This window comes from Oncorhynchus keta, chromosome 6, assembly GCF_023373465.1.
Source record: "Oncorhynchus keta strain PuntledgeMale-10-30-2019 chromosome 6, Oket_V2, whole genome shotgun sequence".
Taxonomy (NCBI): domain Eukaryota; kingdom Metazoa; phylum Chordata; class Actinopteri; order Salmoniformes; family Salmonidae; genus Oncorhynchus; species Oncorhynchus keta.
This window is the reverse complement of record NC_068426.1, coordinates 19728135-19745056: the sequence shown is the minus strand read 5'-3', so window position 1 is coordinate 19745056 and position 16922 is coordinate 19728135. Positions and strand designations below refer to the sequence as shown.

General features: G+C 40.5%; 1 pseudogene; it reads right to left on the bottom strand.

Moving 5' to 3' along the window:
* Window positions 1–7618: 7618 nt before the first annotated feature.
* Window positions 7619–12474, bottom strand: LOC118384845 (proliferating cell nuclear antigen-like; annotated as a pseudogene).
* Between the last annotated feature and the right edge of the window lie 4448 nt (window positions 12475–16922).

Sequence of the window (16922 nt, the reverse complement as noted above, 5' to 3'; positions counted from 1 at the left end):
GATATAAACTTGCGCATTTCAAAGCACCGGCGCACGAGAGAGAGGGAGAGAGAGAGAGAGAGAGAGTGTGAGTGAGAGAGAGAGAGAGAGAGAGAGAGAGAGAGAGAGAGAGAGAGAGAGAGAGAGAGAGAGAGAGAGGGAGAGAGAGAGAGAGAGAGAGAGAGAGTGTGTGTGAGAGAGAGAGAGAGACTGGCCCTCTCTGTAAGCCTTCTTAAAGTCGCTGTCCGTGGTACTGAAGTCACTGTGGGGTTTCTCTGGTCTAGATTCTTACCGCGTGTGCAAGATGTCTTTCCTATCTAATATAAGACAGTCACAAACGGAACCTGGCCAACAATCTGTTCCCCATTGAAGTTGGTTACACACAGGGAGCTGGATTTGTAGGACTCAAGATAAAAGCCATATTGAGCTCATTGGGGATATCTTACTTTGATGTTTTTTTCTGTAGGCTTTTGGACATTTTGCTGATCATGATGATAAGCAAAGAGGACAGATACATGTACATTGTAGATTGTTATGCAGGCTAAACAACTAAATACATAGCCTTTAACAGATAAAACAATGATTTCATTGAATAAAATACTTTTTAGCTTGAGTTCCCTAAATATGTAAATTACTGTAGTTAGGCTATGTGCCATTGAGCACATGTACATTTCACACATCACCAGGGTTTAAGACTTGACAGCAGTACTGCGCTGATAACAGTGGCTTTGCTCGAAAGTATTGCACAAGCCAAGCAGATGAAGAGGGGGTGAAGAGATGCACGAGTTCCCCACTCTCTGTTTGGAATTGTATTCAGAGGCTACTCAGGCTAGGTTTTAGCAGCACAATACATTTTTATATCAGTAGTGATAGAATGAACACAAGATCATTGTGTGGTAAGGCCATGGTAAAAATGTCCCTTGGGAATCTGTGATTGTATGTTTTACTGTATATTTATAGATTTTATAAAAGCATATGAAGTACCAATTAGAAATGAATTAAAATGCAGATGGCGTTGCAAGATATTTTATGGGAATTGTCATGGCACTATTGTTTACACAGTTCTGTCTCTAAAATGTGCCTTCGCTATTGTATTTTTACTAATTCAGCAGTGATCTAAGATCCTATCCCATTCCTTTTCTATAGACAGCTGAATAACTTGAGATTGGCCCTCATTGACCTCTCATGCAGTTTCTCCTAACAGTCAATTAAGAGGTCATTTTACTCATGAACTCAATCAAGATAACAGAACTCACAACAATAATCATAGAGGTCTCTCCTGAGGAGTGCTTTATTACCGCTAGTGGCAAACAATTCTTCCAAGATTCTATTTGAATCTAAGGCAAACCTGTGGCAACCATATTTAATGCCACTATTGGCAAACGGTTTACCAGAAGTAATTTCTGTTGAACACATGAGTTCCAAGATCAGTAACAGTTGACAACCAATCGGGGGATTTGAAAAATCAGTTGGAAAATGGTAACCAAGCTATTTATCTAGCTACCTACCTAAGTTGTCCTGTGAGCGTCTAACTTTTTAATTCAAATGTAAAATTGTTAGATAATTGATGCCTAGTTAGCAATGTCATGTTTTATGGCATAGAGTGAAACATTTTCAATCTGTCAGTGTCACTGAATGGCTAGCGCTGAGCTAGCAGGCTAGTGAATAGCTAACTAGCTAATGTTAGCTATCCTAATTTTGCACAATTAATGTGATAGTTGGCTAGCTAACTAATGATTTGCCTAAATATTTTTAGGTTAATACTAATATGCATGTCAATATGCTAATGGCACTGTTCTGTAGCATGTTAGCTAGCTAGCACAACAGCTAAGGTAGCAACAATATGAGCTGACTTGACATCAAAGCAAGACACTTTTACAGATGGATACCCTTCCCCTACCCAAGGTGCTGAAAGAGGCTGTTTTGGGAGGAGGATGCATCAACACCCTGAAAAGATGTTTGTGGCTGTCACGCCCTGACCATAGAGAGCCATTTATTGTCTATGGTGCTTAGGTCGAGGTGTGACTAGGGTGGGTTATCTAGGTTATTGTATGTCTATGTTGGCCATTTCCCCCACTGTGTTTTGTGGGATCTTGTTTGTGTGTTGTGGCCTGTGAGTTCTCCATGACTTCACGTTTTGTTTGGCTCTTTATTTGTTTTTGTGAGTTTGAATTGAATGAAACATATGGAACTCTACGTAGGCTGCGCCTTGGTCCGACATTCATTATAACGAACGTGAGAGTGGCGCACTCACTCAAAACCCGTTTTTTGAGTGATGAATTAGTGTATTGTCTTCAAGCTTGATAAAGTAAGCAAATTAATGTATTATTCTCATAAATGTAGCCCATACGTTCATTATCTGTAACAATTAGATACAAACTTGTAGGTAGTGCATCTTGATCATGTGTTGTTCCTTCTCTCTTTCTAGAAGCAATCAGTTACAAGGTAAAAATAATGATTGAGGCCTTCAGTCAAACTGAGGACAGAGAAATATGTGTGCACCAGGTCAAGGCATGGCTATAATTCATTTTGGGAAAATAATATGAATATCCATATTAGGCATAACTCAATTTCAATATTGTTTTTCTTCCACCCAAAACTTATACACCTGAAAAACAAATATATATATTGTATATTGTGGCTCTCCAGGAACAGTTGGCCACAGATTTAAAGTTAGATTTAGTAGGCCTACAGTAAGTCCCAGTTTATGCTAGCTACACTGCTTGTTTATATAGCATTTATACAAGGCAGAAACATTGTTTCCTTGCTGAAAAATATATAGAATGCCAGTTTCAGGGAGAAGTATAGCAACATCGAGGCAACTTATAACAACTTGTAACATCTGACTCCGTTTTTACAAAACGTCCATTAGCTGCTGAGTCTAACTTTTCTGTTATGGTTTTCAGTATCCCAATTTTGTTTTTATTTTGTGTTTTCTGAATTCAACCAGCTTTGGATGAAAGACCGCCATCTCCAATGTTCACTCAAAAAGGCAATAGTTCTGAACTGGGTGTGATGCATTTTTTGTTGTTTTTTAAACTTCCATTGGTTGAAAGCTATTACTCAGTTATCAGTAGGCTCGTATAAATTCTGTAGTTGCCCATTTAAACATCCTAAGGTCAACATTCTGATAGAGGAAATTATGGTTGAAATGACTAATTATGTATACATTCCAATCAGAACTGACTAGTCCAAATGCTATAATGTACTGTACATGTGAATTTTCTCTCTTGCTCCCTTTCCCAATTGTATATAATGTAGTCAGGAGTTTAGTAACAATGAAGGTCTGTTCCTTAGTTCATTCAGTTGTACAAATCTCCAGGTGGTGGGAACGGGCCATCTCCAGATTGTCTAGAATGTTGATTTATACTGACTGGCCTTGACTTCGTGCTGATAACGCGAAGGCTCAAGAGCTAGAGGGCCCCTCTACTTGTAAATAGAACGTTTGGAAAACGCTGACGTCATTTTCAGTTTATAACCTGTGGAAATGTGTGTATGCTGGCAGTACTCACTTGAATTAAACGCTGTTTACCTGGCTTTTAAGACTGGTCTCGATCTACTTCATGCATAATTAATGAACTTACACCTCATTAATGAATTAGAAACGAGTGCGAATTTGGTTTTGGCTACAAAATACATAGGAATCTCTAATTCCTCTATCACATTCCCATAGTGTTCACATTTCTCTGTAAATGCTGTAGCTACATAAAAAGGTAGGGAAATATCCAGTCTTTGCTATTTTCTTCATTAGCGTACTGATGATTTCAGGTTGTATTGGATTTATTTGTATCTGTTAAGACATTGAATACATGTTGTTTATTATATTTAGTACATTTAGTATGTTTAGTATAGTTTTATCTGTGATAAGCAAGTTGTATGTGATTTGGTTTAAATAGATACAACATTTCAATGTTGTTAACACACAGTAACCAAAAACCAGATCTAATGTGCATATTCATACTGAGTTTGCAGCAAATTTGCAGCAAAGAGTAGAATGTTCGCCACAAGTTTCCCAGAATTGTTTGCCAAAGGCCACTGCAAATTTGCTGCAATTTTGCCACAAAACTAATTTTCATGTGAAAATATGAGCTATTGTGGCAAATTGACCAAAAGGTTTCCCACAACAGTTTGCCAGAAGCCATTTGGGGGGGTAAGGGTATTACAGTCAAAATCAGTCAACTTTATTTATGAACAAGACTCCAAGTCAGGGAGGGAAGAGAGAGATATAGTTTTCTTTATGAGTGTGTTGCTGTGGAAACTGTTGCTAAGCAGTGTTTTAGACCATAAGGAGAGCGAAAGGTTAATCAGACACAAGGGGGAGGTGTAAAAAAGGAAGAGGAGAAAGATTTGAATAAAGAAAAAGAAATAGAGAGCATGCAGATAACAGCCTGAGTGAACACTCCATCTCAATGATGTCAAGGATTGATGTGGATTTAGATAGAGATTCTAATTACCAATGCAAACATATACTCTCAGCCATCTCAGCTATCCAAAAACGCATGTTCTCTAAGGGCAAGGGAAGTTATAAGCAGGTGTGGATGTCTGGGTCTTTTTCACTCAACCAGGGTAAAGTCTTCTTTAATTCATTCAATGATAATACAGTAAGACGTCATTCTGTTTTAAGAGCCAATAAATTAGTGTCACATAAAGATCTACCAATGAAATAGGCTTATACTCTTTCATGTGAGTCATTTTGTTACACTACATGTATTCAATTCCACTGCAATTTATATTACAGGGGAAAAGCTTAAAAGGTTAAATATTTCCATGAGTCTGTCGATGTGTGCCTCTGGGTTTTCTGCCTATCGGTCTATCACATTCCTGTCGACACTAAGTCTATTTTTAGCCTAGCGACTAGCTCCAGCGAGCGCTTGGTGTCCCTGGTGGATTACATTCCAATGTTGAGTCTAATTGAGGATGTGTGTGTGTGTTTGCTTTTTCACCATATCTTCTCCAACAAAGGTTGCTGTGCATGCACTCATACACACAATAACCCATCTGTCTATGCCACGCTATTTCATCCACTACATCCATCCCTTTCTCCTCTCTATACTTTTATTCCTCAGCCTGTTTAACATTCACACTTCTTGCACTCCTTCTGTCATGTTTCTTATTCCCTCCCTTTAATCTCACTCCTATTCTCTGTCACAATTTCTTTGCTTTCTTTACATGCCACACACCTCCTCTCTGTCATCCCTCTCCTATGAACTGCCAGCCTGCAGATTGAATTCAGTCTCTCCTTTGACCCCCTCTTTTTTGCACCGACTCCCTTGCACTCGCGCACACATTTTTTTTTATTTTTTTTATTTGACCTTTATTTAACCAGGCAAGTCAGTTAAGAACATATTCTTATTTTCAATGACGGCCTGGGAACAGTGGGTTAACTGCCTGTTCAGGGGCAGAACGACAGATTTGTACCTTGTCAGCTCGGGGGTTTGAACTCGCAACCTTCCGGTTACTAGTCCATCCACATACTACACTGACACTCCAACACACACACACACACACACACACACACACACACACACACACACACACACACACACACACACACACACACACACACACACACACACACACACACACACACACACACACACACACACACACACAATCAGGGTCGTTTGTATAGGTGGCAGGGAAGTCAGGCGCAGGAGAATCAAACTTAATGAAATGGAGTTGTTTAATGGTTGTAAATAAAACATAACTTCAAAACTATGAATAAAAATAAAATAAAATGGGTACGAGGACCCGATCACCACCAATACAAACAACACAAAACTGAACAATAAAGAATCTCTGACAAAGACATGAGGGGAAACAGAGGGTTAAATACACAACAGATGATGAATGGGATTGAAACAAGGTGTGTAGGAAGACAAGACAGAACCAATAGAAAATGAAAAATGGATCAATGATGGCTAGAAGACCGGTGATGTCGACTGCCAAGCACCGCCCGAACAAGGAGAGGCTTCGAAACACACACACACACACACACACACACACACACACACACACACACACACACACACACACACACACACACACACACACACACACACACACACACACACACACACACACACACACACACACACACACACACACACACGCTGCTACTCTGTTTATGATATATCCTGATTGCCTAGTCACTTTTACCCCTACCTACATGTACCACACTCGGTATCTGTACTCCTTGTACATAGCCTCGTTATTATTATTTTATTGTGTTACTATTTCCTTTTTTTATTTAGCAAATGTTTCATACTTTTTAACTCTGCATTGTTGGGAAAGGGAACGTAAGAAAACATACCTGTTGTATTCGTTGCTTGTGATTTTTTAAATATATTTTTTTACATTTATTTGATAACTAGACTGAAAAGGAAAAGGGAATGTGAAATATACTGTAGGTACCATAGGTACAGATTGGTCCAGAATTTTTGACACCCTTTTTAAATAATTATAATTAATTTTATACTAATACAATTGCTCAGAGAAATATATTTTGTTTTAGTCCCCTCTAGAGTCCAATTAGCATCATTAAACAAATCCCCATAAAAATCTGTCTGTTTAAGCTACAGATATCTGTTTTTTTGCATTGGGTGCATCTCAATACACCACATCCGCTGATGTCGCACTTCCGCATCTGCGCTGAAAGGTGACAGAGCTAGAGCGGTGTTTGTCAGACTATGAGACATTCCCGAAAATCGGTCTTTTCACAAAATCGTCTGTAGCGTCCGAACGGTTTGGCATACAAACTATTATGACCCCCTTATGGAAACATAAGACTCTCCCGAACACAAACACATGTTCTACGTTTTGCTCTACCACAAGTGTTTTGGGACTTGTCTGAAGTCGGTACAGCCGATCTGACAACTTCTGTCTGTAGTATCCGAACAGTTTGGGCTACATGCTAATATGACCCCACTGTGGAAAGGTGGGATTTGATTTCATTTAATCTATTAGGACCCCATTAGCTGACTCCGTTTCCTTGACATTTGGGGACTGTGAAAAGACCCCTGGTGGTATGTCTGGTGGGGTAAGTGTGTGTCAGTGCTGTGTGTAAATTGACTATGCAAACCATTTGTAATTTCCAACACATCAATGTTTCTTATAAAAACAAGAAGTGACGCAGTCAGTCTTTCCTCAACTTTTAGGCAATAGAGACTGGAATGCATAGTATTAATATTAGCCCTCTGATTACAATGAAGAGCAAGACGTGCCACTCTGTTCTGAGCCAGCTGCAGCTTAACTAGATCTTTCTTTGCAGCACTTGACCATTTGACTGGACAATAGTCACGATAAGACAAAACTAGAGCCTGCAGGACTTGCTTTGTGGAGTGAGTTCTCAAAAAAGCAGAGCATCTCTTTATTATGGACAGACCTCTCCCCATCTTTACAACCATTGAATCTATATGTTTAGACCATGACAGTTTATAGTCTAAGGTAACATCAAGTAATTTAGTCTCCTCAATTTAGGGAATGATTTGTACCAAATACAATGCTCTTAGTTTTAGAGATGCTCCGGCCCAGTTTATTACTACTGTCCATCCATTACAAAACAGACTGTTTAAGGGTTTCAGTGACTTCATTAGCTGTGGTTGCTGAGTCTCTCACGAACATGTACATGTCGGCTGTTTTACTCCCACGAGACTCGTCTGAAGGTTCCCCGGTACTGGTGGAAAAAATTAATTGGAGTATATATGGAGACTGTTTAGTGCCAAAATGAAGGAATTAAATACATGTAAAAATAAAATAAAAATAGTTTCATGAGCTGGAATGGAATCAATGGAATGGTACCAAACACATCATACACATGGAAACAATGTGTTTGACTCCGTTCCATTGATTCCATTCCAGAAATTACAATGAGAACATCCTCCTATACGTCTTCCCACCAGCCTCCTCTGTCCCAGACATGTCAGAAGTTCACATCATGCATTTGTGGGGACATACTATGTTAGACAATAAATTATCTGACAATCTCAAGAGAACATGCAAAAAGCTTGCTCTAAATACAAACTGCCTTGTGATGTGTACAGGTATGCGAGTATGTCAAAACAACATAGTCTAAAACTATGTACTTGCAAAATTGATAATAGATAATATTAAGAAAAGCTGTTTTTATAGCACCCACTGGGTGATGAATTAGCCGTTTGATAAGGATAAACAAGATGTGGCAAACATACTGTATCCATCAAACAACTTAAATGTTTCTCGCATGGAAACACATTTGTATCACCCAAAAATATCATTAGTTATATTGCCTCAACCATAATACAGTATACAGCATTCCTACAGGATTTAACTGGCATCTGGAACATATTGGGACCTGCAGAACAGCCATACTTCTTTAACGGTAACATTTCACTAGGGTGTCAGTGTTCTTCAGGGTTCAGTCCAAGTGTTCTAAGACTTGCTTAGTCAGGTTGAGGATTCGGATGCACCCTCGACAATCTCAAGTGCCAGTTAATACTTGATGTGGCCCATGTCTGCAATCCTATACTCCACCTCTGGAGGGAGAGACTAACCAGGTTGAGATGGTTTTACACATGTTGAACAAAGCCTCCATGTAGATCTGAGTCTTTAAGGCCAACAGTGATTATGGAAACCATGTTATTGCCACTTCATTCCGTTCTGGAATATCTTTGAATATCTTTCCGCTTTGACTGTCAGGGAAAATGTTTATATGTGTGTGTGTGTATGTGTGAGCATGCAGTCAGTCCTCCAGGCCTCTCTCACTGCTTCATCTTCACTGCCCACGCTGTTGGTCTGGGACAGCTTGATGATGCCAGTGCCCAACTCCCCACTGGCTGAGAACTGGACCCCGCCTTTTGCACAAGTGATCATGACAGCATCCCCGATCTGGGGCAGGTCTCTACAAATCCGGGAGAACTCACTGTACTCTTGCTCCTAAAGAGAGAGTAGGATATCATTCAAGCTACCAAACCACCAGCTCCCCCCACTGTACATCAATGGAAATTTAAAAGGTCACATCTTAATTAGACTGACCTGATTGGGAGTAAAGAATAAAGAGTGCTCACTGGAATACGGAGCTGTTCCACATCCAAGTCCATCAACATAGTCAGATACTTTCTCCTGATCTAACACAGAGACAGACAACATTACAAGTTAGGTCATTCCTCAGAAAATATTTGACCTTGCTACATGGTGCTGGTCAGCAAGTGTTTGAGGAAATGTGTGTGTCTGTGTATGTGTGTGTATGTGGCCTACTTACTTCCAGACCCCAAAAACAATAAATATATAATTATCAATGTTGACTCATGAAAATTAATGCAAACTTTGTTCACCCACCTGGACAAGTTAACTCCCATAGCGACAGTGCGATCACAACGTTACCAACCCAATCCATCGCTACACAGGTTGAGTTGCACAGGGGAAAAGTGATGAGTCCATACTCTGAAGTGAGATACCTGAGGATCTCATATTCCAGCAAGCTTCAGTGATAAGGTCTTTCAGTGAGTTGAAAACTTTATTTAGGATTAGACCTTGAGTCAATCATGCCTCAAACCTTTTTCTTTTGCTTATGTGTTTTCTTTGCTGATCTGGTAAGCAGTATTTGGGATCCGCTGATTGCTAGATAGCAGCTGCTACAGGTCGCAAGATGCGCAAGGGCCCCCTCCCACTATCCTTTTCTCATGTGCTGAGAAGGGTGTAATAGCGGCCCGCAATTCAGGGCGTTCCTGCATGTGGGCATCCTGCATCTGCTATTGGTCCAATTTTTAGCTAGGACTCCGGTACACAGGAAGGAGGCGGGTGCACTCCATTACAGAAGCTGGCAGTAATGCACCATAAGGTTGGATGCCAACCAAGGATAAACCCCACAGATGAAGAAGAGGCAGACACTGTTAATGACGGCAAGGGTAGGTGTTTGGCAGGTCGGAGCGAATGACACTATGTGCTAGCTAGCTAGGACACCGGTAGACAGTGTCTCTCATCACAGCCTGTCGGGCAGTGCTTTCCCACAGTTCTGTTATCGACGAGAGCAGGTATTAGTGAAGGACACTCTGTGCTAGCTAGCTAACTCGGACTCCGGTACACATGTGGCGGGGGCGACCACGGTAGCTAGCTAGCTAGGACACCGGTAGACAGTGTCCTTCACCACCCAAAAAATTTAGCTTTTTAGCTTTTGATCAACATTTTAATCACATACACAATCAGGGGGAATCCAGAATATCAAAGGTGTCACACAAGCATGATGATTGCTTGCTTGAGGAAGGAACTAATGGGATGCTCAAGGGAGGGCATTCCTGCAGGAACCAATGGAATACTCGAGGGGGTTAGTTCTTGCAGATGCAAGAATGTCCACATGTTGGAATGCCCTGACATTCGGTTCACAATCACACATTATTGTGTGCTATATGGTCTGCGTTCCAGACCATATACAAAGCCGTCGTGATGCACAAATAAATACATTTTGCATGATATGAGCTATTTGGGGTAAGAATTGTTTGCACTGTACTGGATAATTTTGTTGTCACCAATAGTGAGGTATTTTGATGGAAACTAACATTTTGTAATACTTTAGTTGATCATAAATTATGAATTGAATCAAGCATATGCATATAATTGACCGTTTAGGATAGAAAACACTCTAAAGTTTCCAAAACTGTGAAAATATTGTCTGTGAGTATAACAGAACTGATATTGCAGGCGAAATCCTGAGAAAAATCCAATCCGGAAGTGACTCATCTTTTGAAAGCTCTGCGTTCCAATGCGTCCCTATTGAGCAGTGAATGGGCTATCAACCAGATTACTTTTTCTCCGTATTCCCCAAGGTGTCTACAGAATTGTGACATAGTTTTACGCATTTATGTTGAAGAATACCCGTAAGCGGCTACATTGCGCAAGTGGTCACCTGATGGCTCTCAGAGTGATTCTCGCGTAAAATACAGAGGTAGCCATTATTCCAATCGGTCCTACTGAAAAACCAATTGTCCCGGTGGATATATTATCAAATCGATATTTGAAAAACACCTTGAGGATTGATTATAAACAATGTTTGCCATGTTTCTGTCGATACTATGGAGCTAATTTGGAATATTTTTCGGCGTTTTCGTGACTGCAATTTCCGGTCGATTTCTCAGCCAAACGTGAAGAACAAAGGGAGCTATTTCGCCTACAAAAATAATCTTCTTGGAAAAAAGGAACATTGGCTATCTAACTGGGAGTCTCGTGAGTGAAAACATCCGAAGCTCATCAAAGGTAAACGATTTAATTTGATTGCTTTTCTGATTTCCGTGACCAAGTTACCTGCTGCTAACTGGACAAAATGCTATGCTAGGCTATCGATAAACTTACACAAATGCTTGTCTAGCTTTGGCTGTAAAGAATATTTTGAAAATCTGAGACGACAGGGTGATTAACAAAAGGCTAAGCTGTGTCTCAATATATTTCACTTGTGATTTTCATTAATAGGAATATTTTCTAGGAATATTTATGTCTCTTGCGTTATGCTAATTAGTGTCAGTCGATGATTACGCTCCCGGACCCGGGATGGGGAGTTACTAGAGGTTAAAATCACTCAGTCTATTTATAAGAATTTGTAAGATTCTTATTTGAATAAAATAGACAGAGACCAGTCTTATCAAAATTAGATAATAGTATTTATTCTCGCTGCCATAGAACCACGAACAACAGTTTATATACAAAATATGACGTCATTGAATATAGAATCTCCTCCTCTCGACCAAGACAAAGCAGGTTCAACAGTTTATTCCAACCCACTAGCACACAATCTTGACACACACACTATATCAAAATTAACTTCTGAAGTCTCACCATTATCTATCATTACTTAGCAGACAGTTCCAGATACGGAAAACCTAGAGAGGCTCTCGCTGTCTTATTTAATCGCCACAGAGTTATAGCTGAGTGGGTTCAGACATAGGTTAATGAACCACTTTGCTTACTTCAAACACACCACACATAGCTCTCCGGCGCCGACAGAGATGGCCGCCTCGCTTCGCGTTCCTAGGAAACTATGCAGTTTTTTGTTTTTTTTACGTGTTATTTCTTACATTAGTACCCCAGGTCATCTTAGGTTTCATTACATACAGTCGAGAAGAACTACTGAATATAAGATCAGCGTCAACTCACCATCAGTACGACCAAGAATATGTTTTCCGCGACGCGGATCCTGTGTTCTGCCTTACAAACAGGTCAACGGAATGGATCGCATGCAGCGACCCCCAAAAAAACGACTTCGTAAAAGAGGGAAACGTAGCGGTCTTCTGGTCAGACTCAGGACACGGGCACATCGCGCACCACTACCTAGCATTCTTCTTGCCAATGTCCAGTCTCTTGACAACAAGGTTGATGAAATCCGAGCAAGGGTAGCATTCCAGAGGGACATCAGAGACTGTAACGTCCTCTGCTTCAACTGCTACCAGTTGTGTTAGGGAGACTGATTGAACTCTGGCTGCCCATAGTATCCTTACCAGCTCTCACCTCTGTCACCTGGAATGGTACCATAGTATCTGTTAAAGACTGATCAAAACCAATATACCATAATCCAAGATCCTGGATCTTTACAGTTTTAATGGTAATTCGTACCTTTATACAATACCTCCCCTGCTCCGGAACACAGCCCGAAACTCCCACCTTTACTAAACTCCATCTGTTCCCATATTGAGTGTGTGGGTGTGCATAGCCACCCCTCTCAGTGTGATCTATGACTTGATTCCATGAATTACACAGGAACTTGCACAGATGTCTTCCATAATGGCTGCTCTTAGTCCTAGACTGCCAAGGAGTCAGAGACCCCATTTGGTCTACATAGAACTCCACTGAGAAATCCTTCCCAATCTCACTCTCCCTTCCTTACTATTCAGTTCCAGTGACCTGCTAAGATGCTATGGTAATATCAAATTCCCCTCGTCTAGCACATGAGTCAAGTTACCCTCTTAGGACTTCTCGGGGTTCATGGTGTATCAGGAATATGGCTCCCACGATCAGACAGCTCAGGACGGCCAGCACACCTGTAAAGCCCCGCCCTTTCCTGGAAAACATATTAGCAGCCAGAGGCCACTTCCACTTCTATGAACAAACACAGGGATGAAATGACGGGGTTAGGGAGTTTTCGTTAGAGAGATGACCGCCGGATCCTGTTGATTCCAGTTCTCCTCTCCAACACTGTGATTGTTTGACAGTGTTAGTGTGTCCTACCCCTTTGCAGTGCGATATGAATCCAGGTAGCTCTTTCAGCTATTCTCACAGCAAAGGCTGTCCCCAGGAGTCCTTGGTATGGCCCCTCCCAATGGGGCTGCTTCCCATCTATTCTCCTCAGGGACTGGATTGAGTGGATCACCTTCTCCTGTAATTCACATGTACTGCATAAAATCTTGAACATACAGGTTTGGTTAACTTTTTATGGCTGCAGGGGCAGTATTGAGTAGCTTGGATGAAAAGGTGCCCATTGTAAACGGCCAGCTCCTCAGTCTCAGTTGCTAATATATGCATATTATTATTAGTATTGGATAGAAAACACTCTAAAGTTTCCAAAACTGTCAAAATATTGTCTGTGAGTATAACATAACTGATATTGCAGGCGAAACCCTGAGGAAAATCAAAACAGGAAGTGGCTTCTATTTTGAAAACTCCATGTTCCATAGCCTCCCTTTGGTGGATTTAAAGGGATATGAACCAGATTCCTTTTCCTATCGTTTCCTCAAGGTGTCAACAGTCTTCAGACATAGTTTCAGGCTTTTATTTTGAAAAATGAGCCAGAACGATAACATCGCGTCAAGTGGTCACATGAGTTTTGCTCGCGCAACAGAGTTTGGATAGGTATTGCTTTTCCCTCTCCTACTGTGAAAGACATTTGCGTTTGATATATTATCGATTATAGAAAACGTTTGACATGTTTCTGTGGACATCATGGAAACTATTTGGAATTTTTGTCTACGTTGTCGTGACCGCTCTTTCCTGTGGATTTCTGAACATAATGCGCCAAACAAACGGAGGTATTGTGGATATAAAAATCAGCTTTATGGAACAAAAGGAACATTTGTTGTGTAACTGGGAGTCTCGTGAGTGAACCAGCGACTCCTGTGGTGGGCTGGGCGCAGTGTGCGCTAACCAAGGTTGCCAGGTGCACAGTGTTTTGGTACGGCTGGCTTCCGGGTTGGCTTCCGGGTTGGATGCGCGCTGTGTTAAGAAGCAGTGCGACTTGGTTGGGTTGTGTATCGGAGGACGCATGACTTTCAACCTTCGTCTCTCCCGAGCCCGTACGGGAGTTGTAGCGATGAGACAATATAGTAGCTACTAAAACAATCGGATACCACGAAATTGGGGAGAAAAAGGGGTAACATTTTTAAAAGAAGAAAAAAAAGAAACCCCTTTTGCAATTATGTTAGCACAGCTGAAAACTGTTGTTCTGATTAAAGAATCAATAAAACTGTCCGTCTTTAGACTAGTTGAGCATCTGGAGCATCAGCATTTGTGCGTTCGATTACAGGCTCAAAATGGCTAGAAACAAAGACCTTTCTTCTGAAACTCGTCAGTCTATTCTTGTTCTGAGAAATGAAGGCTATACCATGCGAGAAATTGCCAAGAAACTGAAGATCACGTACAACACTGTGTACTACTCCCTTCACAGAACAGCGCAAACTGTCTCTAGCCAGAATAGAAAGAGGAGTGAGAGGCCCTGGTGCACAACTGAGCAAGAGGACAAGTACATTAGAGTGTCTAGTTTGAGAAACAGATGCCTCACAAGTCCACAACTGACAGTTTCATTAAATAGTACCTGCAAAACACCACTGGTTTTATTTTATGTAATGATGATTGGACCCCAGGAAGAGTAGCTGAAACTTGACAGCAGCTAATGGGGATCTGGAATAAAATACAACCACAAATCTTCAATGCAGGAACAATAAGTAGTGGAGAGCCTTGTTCTGGTTCAAATAGTATAAATAGGGCCCTCACCGAATCCAGGCATTAAAACGGAATACAACAATATTCAAAAATGTATTGACCTTAGTAGGGAATCAACTAAGTGTATTGAAAATGTATTATTAAGTTTATCAAGACATGAACAAAATGCATCAGTGATTCGTATTTCCTGCATCTTTCTGAAGAGGCAACGGCAATGTCAATGTGTGTGTGCAGTGCACATCTACCACTTTGTGTAGCTGTTAGCTATCATGATAATGAAAACAGTCAGACGTAGAACATCATTTTTCTGTTTTAATAAAATACATCATTTGAAGAACAAACATTGTTGTGGCAATTCATATCTTGCAGTCAAACTGTAAATAAGACTTCAATGTGTATTTTAACTTAAATAAGACTTAAAAGAGAAGAAAGGTTAAATGTTAAAAAAGGTTTAATGGTCTTTTACTTAGGAAATAGTCCTGATCATATAGGCCTATACCTAAACAATATCCAAATCAACTAACAATACACATAATTCATACATGTTCAGTCATTTAAATTGTAAAGTCATGTCTTTACACAATACCATAACAAATGTGTCCAATCTGGGAGGTAAACTCGATAAAGTATTCAATAATTTCGCTGTTTATTTCAGATGTAACCACCAAAATAGGATTTTGAATGGGAATCAATTGTTCGGACCCCATAAGGATAGTTAAACAAACTTTTTGCTCAGGCCTGCTTCACCAACACTATGCATGATGTGACTAGAGTGTGATCGACTGCAGACATTCTGTTCCAGTTTCCCTAAAATACAGTCAGCCCTTATCTTCAGACTATTGTAAATTCCTGATCTTGTGAGCACAGTACCTCATGTTTGCCCTGTACTGGGCTGGCTAGCTTCCTGCTGTGGACTTTGTCTGTTCCTGCCTCGTGGCTCTCTGTTATCTGATTGGAGCTCTGATAGCACAGTGTAATCACATCAACTGCCAGCTCGCAGTCAGTCTACACTATTGATAGAGGAATTCTATATTCCTGTATGTTTTATTGCCAAAATCAATTCACACTCATTGCTATTTCATTAATGAGTTGTAAGTTCATTAATTATGCATGAAGTAGATTGAGACCAGTCTTAAAAGCCAAAGGTAAACAGCGTTTATTACAAGAGAGTACTAACTACATACACAGATTTCCACAGGTTATAAACTCAAAATGACATCATCAGTTTCCCACGATAGCCCCGTTGTTTTTTGTTTAGGTCCGGAGATGCTTTCTACTCCCCTCATAAACCAGACATTCCAATCTGTCTAAAAGATATACTTTTCTCCCACCAATGGAACATAACCCAAACATTCTTATCTTGTCTGAAAAGCTATATCATCTCTTCCCCTTAAACTTCCCAAGAGGCACAGACAATTCATTCGTTCTGCTTACATTTTCAGTAACAGCTCAACTAAGCACTCATACTCTTCATACCATAACATAATAGTATTAGTATAAATGGTTCTAATCAATAATGTATACATAATTAATCATTTCAACTATAATTTTCTCTATCAACTATCCCATTGTCATCCATCCTTAATGAGTATATTGGCTCAACCAGCACTGTGCATGCCATGTTTCATCTGTCTGTAATGGGAACACTAGCTACATTACCTGGGTTAGGGAGGTCAGATAGTGGGAACAACAGAACTCACTGTTACTGGTTGTGAAAAAAATAGACTGTATCCATTTAGCCAATTAGATCATAATCCCACAAGAACATGAACATTTTCAGCAGTCTGGAAATGTTCAATACCTTGGTCAAGTCTAAGCTAATGTTAGAGCCCTCAATCTCACACAGATTATCAAGGAACCTACCAGGTACAACCCCAAATCTGTAAACACAGGCACCCTCATAGATATCCTCCTGACCAACCTGCACTCTAAATACACCTCTGCTGTCTTCAACCAGGATCTCAGCGATCCCTGCCTCATTGCTTGCGTCCGTTATGGGTCCATAGTCAACAATTGATATGGTAGGTGAAAATCCCCAAAAACAACCA